The following is a 9,390-nucleotide window of genomic DNA, read 5'->3' as shown; positions in this document are numbered from 1 at the left end:
AAATAAAAGTTTTCCTAGAAAAGAAAGAAAGAAAAACAAGAAGCTCTTTTGTTGGCAATGTAAACCTCACAGCCATGTTGGGGAATGACAGCCTTGGAGATACAAATCACTGGAACACCTTAACAGAGACTGGTGTAGGCTTTCCCTTTTGGAAGTCTTTAAAGAAATAAGCTATTTCTCTCTAGGAATTCCTTAGTGTACTGCTATCTTAAGATGGGTAGGTTGGAATCCAAAAGCTCTGATGCCCTCTGGCTCCATTGTTTTATGAGTCTGTAATTTATTTAATGATACTGGATATCAATTACCTATGGGTAAACATAATTTCCATTCTTATTAACATCCTCACAGAGGCCTAATTTCTTTCAGACCTGTGTGGAATCATGCATTCACGTGATAATAGTATAAAAAGCTTTATTCTAGGTATACTACATGTTTTACTGTCTCCAACTGTACCAAGGAGTCAGGCTTGTTTAGCATGTCTTGCTTTCCAGATAATTTTCTAATGACTGCTCCTTCGCACCTAGTTATCTTCCAGGTGCTAGCAAATTAATATTAATGTTTACACTTCTAGGTTCTCCTGAGTCCCTCCTCTCCCCTCCCCCACCAAAAATATGCAGGTAAGAGGGAATGTACAGACATGATGGAAGAATCTACACATTTACTCTTATATAAATCTTCTTCCCCATAATTATAGGAGGTCCAGTGCTTATATACACTTGTCTCTAGAGTAACATTCTTTTGTTTAAGTCTCTAAACAAGATTAGAAAAGTGGAAGGGAAATCACATATCTCTTTTGAAGCCACAAATGAAAGACTGGAACTAAGCCATAAAAAACACCAAGGCAATTGTTTGCTGTTGTTTTGTTTTGCTTTGTTTTGTTTGTATCTGGGACTTAATCCGTTTTCTCCTCCATCACAACCTCTATACTTATTCTGTCCCAAACTCTCCCATCCCTCAACAAGCATGTATATGTGTGTGTTTTTTTTAAATCATAGTTAGCTTTCATCTTCTATGCCTTGTTCAAGCAAAAGCCTGCAAAGTTCCTTTAAGGCAAGCTGCTCCTGGAGAAAAGTCATGCTTCATACCTTCATTAGAGTGTTGAACACGCCTTGAATGCTTAATAAACTTCAGACAATAAGATCAGTATAATTCGTATAAGGGGCAAGTAGATGAACCATGGAAGGATTTGGCTAACTGCAGTAAACTGGACGTCCCCAAGGTCCCCAAATTTCTCTTTCTGTTTTCTCTGACCACTGTTAAATTTCCTTGAGTGGACTGGCCAGGCTGTATTGCAAGGTTGCAAATGAATGCCTTCCTTCCCCTTGAACTTGTTAAGCTCTCGCGGCTTCTCCTACTTTGTCTGGCAGGCTGCACCACATCTTAATGACTTTTTGCAAGAAACAGAACCTCCTAATATCTAACACTCTGCCCTGTCATCTGCTGTTAGGCAAGCTTGCTTCTGAAGCTAATGACTTGAGGTTTCTCTTACTCTTTCTCTTTTGATTAAGTTTCCAGCCCATAGTGGAAAAGGAGAGGATATGATGAGGGGAGTGAGAAAAGCGAAGAGAGGACAGGGTGGGGGGCGGGAGGAGAGAGAGACAGAGAGAAGAGAAATGCTATAAATATGGGCCAGTACCTAATTATAATTCGAGACACTGGCAATTTAATAAAAACAACTCCTCCAGAATGCAGCCATAAGGAAAGAGTTTCCACAATCTGTTCATCTGCATAATTAGTGATTGAGGACCTGGGAACAGTTGGAACATTGCTGAGGAAGGCCTAGGTCACATTATTGATAACATAAATAACAAAGATACAGATTTCCCCAAACTACAAACATCAGAATGTAACTAACAACAACCTAATAGGAGCACAGAAAACAAACAGAAAGCAGATAAACTCTGGAGCCGGGCAGGCACAAGACTGGAGTCAAGCACATCATTCATCAGTCTAAATACCCTCAGGTTTCTTGGAGTCACCTAAAAACAAGAAAACGGGAAATCCTCATTGGTGATGCTTTCCGCAAGGATGTGTGCCTACAGCTGTGAATGTGCACGTTCCACGAGGCAGACACAGTCTTTATGCTTTACACATGGGAACATAATTCATTTTGAAAAAAATTTGCATTGCTAAAGTTAGTTATTTAATGGCACAGGGGAGACCTGGCAAGTGAGTGCTAGAGACACGGTTTTCAGTTAGAACTCAGCTGAATTCTATATAAGAGACTGATAAGCATATTTAATTCCTTTAAAAATGTGCTAATTACATACTCCCTTTATAAAGTGATGTGCATTCTTACTGGCAATTTGAGAAGGGCTCTCAGAACCACAAGAGCAGGAGTCCTCTGTTTTTTACTCTGTATTTCCAGCTCTCGCCATGGAGCTGAGAAGATAGTACATGCAGTTCACATTTGTTGACAGGCTGCCAAGAGACAAATGCAGCAAATTAAAAATAAGAGGAGGTTAAGAATCACTCAAACTTCTACTACCCAAATACAATCATTGGTGTGCAAGTCTCGGGCATGAACTTTACGCTGATGGAGATACAATTTCTAAATACTTCAAACCCCAAGTATCAGCTACACGGAAGTTGTAGATACACAGACTATACAACATTTAAGAGTTGCAGCTTAATCAGGCTAAGGGGTGTGTGTGTGCACATAAACTATAAGCCCTGGCAAATTTGAATGCTTTGTGTCTTCAGTCAGTGTGAGACCTTCCTCACCATGTGAACAAAGAATTGTCTTTGAGCCCAAACAGATGGGTGACAGCAGAAGAAACAAGGAAAGAATTTTCCATGCACATACCTCCGTCATGCACGACTGTCCCTAGGGTAAATACGTGAATAGTTTCAACTTTTAACAATAGAAAGAAAAATAGTAATACTTTAAAAAAAGTGTATGTGGCTTTGTGCTTTCAGGCTTTAAAAACCACACACATACCTGCGGTTTTGAAATATCCTTAAGACACCAAAGGGGATGATCCTGTCTGACTGGGTGAATGAGATAAAAGGAAAGTCTGTCCTTTCAGTGGGAAATTAACCTATGCAAGCAGGTTGTAATAATTGCACATTTGGTTGTTGAAGAATCGCCTTTAAAGTCTAAACTTGCCATTATCTAAAAATGGAAAACAATCAGAGGAATTTGTACTTTTTAAATTAAGTATCCTAACATTAACCCATGAATACATATATGCATTCCATTGGTTTATTTAGCAAATATTTACTGAGTTCTCATGATGTGCCATATACTCCTCTAAGCTCTGAAGGTACTGGTAAACAAAGAAGACAAAAACTTCTCAGTTCTTGTTTTACCCAAGTCCCTGTGAGTAACACAGGCAGTTGCCCCACTAGATCTTACATTCCTAAAGAAAGTTTGTGGATCTGCAATATGACTCCCTTGATTTGAAAATCCAAAAACTTTAACTGCCAACTGGTTCAGTACAATTGAATAAACTCTTGCAGGTGGTGCAAAGTGAAGCATGGAAAGCCTCAAAGGAATAGGGTGTCCAAACGTTGAGCCTTTGTAGAACTATAGACAATGGGGTAAGGTTAGATGTCACAGATACCTACAAATTGTATCTGCTATTACAGAAGAATTTGAATTTTACAAGCCAAGGTCAGTATACCTTAAAAAACTCTAGCCTATCTTTGCACTATTTTGATGGGTCAAAGAAGACCCAAAGCAGTAATTCCTAGAGTTATATATTTCATTGATAGATACAATTAAAACACAACAACAAAACAACTACAGGAGACTGCCCCAGCAGTGCCAACTTTTAATTTCAAAGAAGGACATTAAAAGAAATTTAAGTATTTTTCAAAGTAGAAAAACACACCTGAATAAATTACAATTGCTTCTAAGAAGACCAACACACACTAGCTGTATATAGGAATAGGCTGAATTATGCTGTTGTAAAAATTACCACCACTCCTGCCCCAGTCTGTTCAGCTTAAAACAGTATGCTACATGTTTTTCATGGGTAGACAGGAATGGTCACCCCTTGGAGATTGTGACTGTCAAAGCAGCCATCTCCAATGTGGCTAACCACTGTGCCAGGGGGAAAGCGAGCTCTGGATACTCTTGAATCAGCAGTTAATGCTCCAGTGCAGAAGCAACATACATGACTTCTTGCAAGATTCATTGGCTGGAACTAGTTGCGTGGTCCAATCCAATTACAAGAAGACCAGAAAGTGCAAACTTACCATGTGCCAGGTGAGCCAGGAATATCTGACAAGCAGCATATATTTGACAGGCGACACTGATGTGTGCCACAGCTCTAGATGATATTGTTCTTATTTTCTTATTTCAGTATGGACTAGTGAAAATATGGTCACATCGTTTTACAGATTTAAGTCAGAATTTGAGAACAACCCATGTTGGAAGGAAGAATATTTGCAGGCCAAATATAATTCTTTCTGGAAATTGAAAACTTTCTTGGAAGCATGCACAAATTATCACTAGATGACCAATAATAAGGAGACTGCTAGGGGGTCTGACCCATATGATCAAAGGTAAACAACTCTGAGAACTCAGATGCTGAGAGCAAGAGCAGCAGGAAGGGCACTGAAATGCAAAGCCTGCCCCAGTAGCAGTCTCTTGCACTCAGACTGAAAGACAATTTTCTTCAGTTGCCAACAACATCATGCTTTATAACTCGTTCCTAATCCACCCCCTGAAGGATGATTATTTCAACGTTAACTCTCCACCCAAGCATCTGAACAGGTCTGAGTCAGCCCAGCAAAACCCAGCAACATCATTGTTGACCCTAAAGGTTGCATAAGAAATTTTTTTAAAGCATAGTTTCCTATGCTGTGTGCTCGTGTGGTCACGGTTCTTTTGCTCCGTGTTGTTGCTTTTATCGTTGTTAATACATGTGGCAAAACCAACCCTAAAAATTAAGTTAAATCTCTTTGCTCAGCTATTCTATTGAGCTGTGAGGCAGGGAAGTCTTACGCTGTTTTATGGAAATTCTGATTTTCAAAGTAATAAACAAATCTCAAAGGAACCAGAAAAGAGCTATTGGACCCATGCCACACACTCTGTGTGGGCTCAAGATACTGTACTTGATTATGGCAAATTTTCTTTTCAAAAACACCCCCAAACAAAGCTTAAGTTCCAGAAATGTTTTCTGTGCCAGACTTGTAGTAAATTTTCCTTGGAGGGCCTAATGCAAGATGAAGGACAAATGGAACTAAGATAGACTTGGTACCCAAGTGAGAGAATAAGAGAGTTCAAACAAATGTGCAACTAGGTTCAAGCCTTTGATTCTGTAATTCAAGTAAAGAATCAATTTAGTGGAGAAGAGAAGGTGGTCAGTATCACCATATAATATAACACATACAAAATAAGATAAATTAACTTTTTAAAATTAATGATAAAATTCTGTCAGAATTATGTAAAATAAAATGTAAATCTCTCTCTTTCCATACTTATCCCCAGGAATCCCACATTTTTCTTCTAAATGTAAAGTTAATGGTTTCTAGTGCATCCTTTAGAAAAATTGTAGTACCTGTACTAATGTATATATTTATACACATTTTTCACCTACCCACCTGGGATCTACTATATACTATATAGTCTTCTGTATTTTAATTGTTCAGGAGTCATCTTAGCATCATGCAGATGCAGCCTGGATAGATTTTTCTTCTCTGTTGTAATTTTTAAAATAATAGTTTGCTTTCCCTTTGATTTCATTGAGAAACTGCCTATGTAGCAACTCAGGCATCTTGTATAGTACCTTGCACTGGAAAAAAAAATCTGCTGCATTAAAATATTTCAGGATTAAATATTAGCTGTGAATGAATGGGGTTATCATCTTCTCCTCAGATAAATAACTAAAGCAATAAACAAATACTTTTAAACAACAAACTTGGCTTTGTGTCTGGCCCAAAGGGCTGTCAGATAACCTGCTTTAATAGAGCAAAACTCCCCAAACTGTGTTTATGTCATTCAAAGCTTCCTTGGATACCCGAGGAAAAAAGTAAATTGAATGGAAATCAAGGAAACCAGAAGTTACCTCTTCATCAGATTTTTTTCCTGAACTTTAATAAAAATTAGAAAGAGTAACACAGTGAGAAGAGCACCTAGGGAGTGGTTCCTCCAGCAAACCCAACTGTTACAACTCAGTGCACAGGGACATTGCATTGCAGAGAGATTAGGACATTTAACTTAGCTGTTTTACAGATTAATCTATTTATTGTTGAGGTGGATTATAAGAATGCACACACTCAGATAGGAATGAATGCAATGAAAATGACTAAAAGGAAAGGAAAATAGCTATTATTGGACACCTGCTTCATGTCAGATACTACTCAGCTCCTTACTTAAACCTTCTTATTAATAAAGTTTCCAAGGAAGTAGTCTTCCCTCCAAAATAGGTAGGTAGGTAACAGGTAGATCACTACTTCACAGGAAAAAAAAAAAGTCCCTTATCCAAGTCACACCATCAGTAATGCTTTGGACAGGAATTCAAATATAAGGCTCTGACTACAAAGATAGTTTTCTTCCCACTATACCACAAACGCTTTTCAAAAATTATCTAGTTACTAAAATATGTGTCAGGCCCAGATGGTTTTACAGCTGAAATCTATCTAACTTTCAGTGAACAGATAATCCTTATGTTATTCAAAAAATTTCTGACCATAGCAAAAGATGGAAAGCTTCCCAATTCAATTTACAAAGCTAGCATAACCTTACTTCCCAGACCTGACAAAGACAGAATAAAAAGAACACTAAAGAATTTCACTGATAAATATGGACACAACACAGTACCTAAATTGTATGTAAAAGTCAGCAAATTAAATCCAGGTGTCTATTAAAACCACTGCATACCATGACCAAGTAGAGTATATTGCAGGAATGCAGGGATAGTTCAACATTAGAAAATATCAGAACATAACCTATCAAATTGATAAGTTAAATGAAAAAAAAAAAAAAAAACAAAAATACATTATTTATCTCCTAAAAAATAGCTGCCATGTCTAATTTAGAAACAAAATTCCCAGTTTAAAAAACAAGAAGAGAATGTAATAGAAGTTCAAAGACTTCTAAAAGAATACCAGTAGCAAATATCATATTAAAAAATGCTACACAAACTATTCATCTGACTAGAGATCCATATCCAGAATATGTAAGAAACTTAACTAAACAGCAAATAAACTAATAACCCAGTTCAAAAATGGACAAACATCTTTTTTTGAGACATTTCCCTAAAGAAGACATACAAATGGTGAACAGGTATATGAAAAATGATCAACATCCTTAACCACCAGGGAAATGCAAATCAAAACCACAGTGAGATACCACCCCACTCCAGTAAGAATAGCTATTATCGAAAGGACAAAAGAAAACAAGTGTTGGTAAGGATGTGAAGAAAAGGGAACACTTACTGTTGGTGGGACTGTAACCTAACACAGCCATTATGGAAATAGTATGGAGGTTCCCTAAAAAATTCATACAGAACTACCATATGATCCAGCAGTCCTACTACTGGGTGTATATCCAAAAAAATGAAATCATTTTTGTTGAAGAGATATCTGCACTTCCACACTTATTGCAGTAATGTGTTAAATACATGAGGTGATGGATACACTAACCACCCTAATTAGATAATTATACAATATACATATGTGTCAAAACATCAAATTGTACCCCATAAATATGTATAATCACAGTGTATCAAAAAATAAATACTAAAACCATGAGCATTAAAAAGCAGAAGCTAAGAAAACAGCATTAATTTAAACAACATCGTTTGGGGAAAGTCTGAGGTAATAAATTAGTAAAATTAAATAAATGGTATTAACAGTGAAAAGAAAGTCAACAATGTTATATGCATATGATATAATTGCATATCTGGTAACTCAAAAGACTGAAAAAGGCTAATAGCATTAATAAGAGATTTGATAATATGATTACATACAAAATGAATACATCAAAGGACATCCGGTGTCCTGGGATCCAAAAATATGCTTTAAAATAAAAGTATTTATTTTCGTATTAATAAAGAAATTGAGTCCAATAAGGTTATTTTTTTATTAGAATTAGACAAAGTGATTTAAAGGTTCACTTAGAAAATAAGTGTATGGTGATTACCAAGAAATCTATGACATATGAGAATAATGGAAGAGGGATCCTTTCCGTACCAGACACTAAGACTCTTCAGAATCTAAGATTCCAGAGGGAAGGGTTTTGTCTGTGATGTTTCCCAGGACCTACACGATGCCAGAAGAATAGCATGCACTCAATAATTGTTATTTCAGTATACAAATGAATTAAGCAAATGTGATCATAGACCACAATTTTGGTCCATGAATAAGCAGGTAGAACAATGAAAGGGAAGAGAGAGTCAAGAAGTTGATTAAAGTGTATATTTTATTATATTATAAAAGTAGCATTTCAGTTTGGTGGAAGAGACTTAGTGCTTTGTCTTTAAGACAATGGCTTTAAGAATATTGACTCTAAGAATACTGACTTTAAGAATATTGACTCTCCTTCTGGAAGAAAATAAAGTTGGATCCCTACCTTCCCCCAAACAAAAATCAAATGCCCAACAAGCTAGTAGTTTAAAATGTAAATATAAATGTATTAAGCATGCATTACCTACAGCTTCACTTATATTAGACATCCATGACTCACACCTGCCTGGACTTCCCAGTCCCCAACTGTTACAGGCCTGGTGGGACTTCCTCGTTCAAATTAAACTTGATTCTCTTTTACCCTCTCTTCATCACCTAACACCTGCTCTTTCTTTCTGGTGTGTGTGTGTGTGTGACTATTCTTCAGATACCCACTCCAATCAGATGAAATGTAAGAAATTTGCTTTCCAGATATGTCTTCATGGCTGTATTATTTGTGTCCTAATTCGGCAAGTAGAATTTCACAGAATAATAAATGTGACCAAATTAGTGGGATTTTAATACTGTCTATTGTATAATTGTGTTCTGAAATAATCTGTCCTGGGCAAGTGATTATTAAAGGAGGCAAAAAATAAATTTTTAATTTATAAGATTTTGCAAACAATGCAGTAATCTTAAAAGAATATAGGTAGTCGATTAATCATAAAGAAGGAAGAGAAAATAGGGATAAATGGAACTGTCACCAAATGCTACAAACAAAAATGGAAAGATCAATATCATTAGTCCCTGTGGTCTTGCAGGAACTTTCTGGTGAATTTAGATACAACTTCTAGGACTAGGAAATGTGAAGAAAACCTAGAGGCTAGAAGACTACTTTTTTGTTCATTTATTCCTTCCTTCAACAAAGGGACTCCCAAATCTATGAGAAATATCTTAACCATAAGACCCAGCATGTACTTGACCAGTTTTCATCTCCCCTACAATGAAGCAGATTACACTTTAATAGTTTGTTATTGAGGTTGTGATTAACTT

This window comes from Macaca thibetana, chromosome 15, assembly GCF_024542745.1.
Source record: "Macaca thibetana thibetana isolate TM-01 chromosome 15, ASM2454274v1, whole genome shotgun sequence".
Taxonomy (NCBI): Eukaryota; Metazoa; Chordata; class Mammalia; order Primates; family Cercopithecidae; genus Macaca; species Macaca thibetana.
Note: the sequence above shows the minus strand (reverse complement) of the source record.